This window comes from Plectrocnemia conspersa, unplaced genomic scaffold (genome assembly GCF_051122295.1).
Source record: "Plectrocnemia conspersa isolate PC_06_02 unplaced genomic scaffold, ASM5112229v1 ptg000009l, whole genome shotgun sequence".
Taxonomy (NCBI): domain Eukaryota; kingdom Metazoa; phylum Arthropoda; class Insecta; order Trichoptera; family Polycentropodidae; genus Plectrocnemia; species Plectrocnemia conspersa.
In genome coordinates, this window is record NW_028277173.1 from 24,143,901 (window position 1) to 24,144,964 (window position 1,064).

Here is a 1,064-nt window from a genome sequence, read left to right on the forward strand (position 1 = left end):
AAGTCCAAAGGAGCACTATCCGTCTCGCTGAACAGTCCAATGATGACGGTTTAGCTAAAATGCGATTGAAGCAAATTAAATTCCAAGTACGTATTCTACTTTCAAGCAATATATATTACGGTTAGAGTGTTAAATTTCGATCAAGTATACAATGCCTAGCCAAAGTATGCACAAGTTATGAGTTATTCAAAGCTTACAATGCTACATTTCGCGTATACTTTCACTAGATAATGTATGCTTTACCTAGTGAGTGTGTGAACTCTACAACATGAGCTAATTTCATTGTCAACGAACAAGATTTGCCAGACGAGTGTGTTTGACAACCAATCTAATGGCAAGCGACTAATCGTAGTCAATAAAATAAAAATATTAGCGATGGTCAGAACAGTAAACACCCCATGAATAACTCTCTGCAACGAATCTACTTGACTTGAAAGGAGGATTATATAAATTGGCAACAACATTTATCTTACATAAATGTTTTAAAATATGTATTAAATATATAAATAATTTAATTTGGACAAATACCGAAAAGTGAGAGCATACAATAACTAGTTGCATTGTTCATAAATAAAGTGATTTGGCAGTGCATACATTGCTTAGTTAATGTATGCATTTTCGAAATTTATACTCTGTAACATATACACAAATCATACAATAATTACATGTACGTATATATTTTTCAGAAAGACGACGATGTACCTGTACACTTAAAAGGAGGCCCCTTGGACAAATTGTTGTACTATTTCACATTCGGACTTATTGGTCTAGGCTTTTTCGAAGGCGGTAAATTCATGTGGGTGTGTTACACCGATTAAATATGGTGTTGTTCAAATGAAAAAGAGTTGTTAAAACTTACAAATGTTTCCCAATTATTTTTTTATTTTTTTTTCCCATTCACAACTGAATCGAGCGCATTTTTCTTTCATTCCGATATATTTTGTACTTGATTACATATTAAGACCGCATTTCAATCAACAGGTTGTACTGTATTTATTTTACGATTCATGAACTTTTGTAAGTAGTCGTGTAGTGGAGGAGTATGTGAATTAAATAAATTAAAA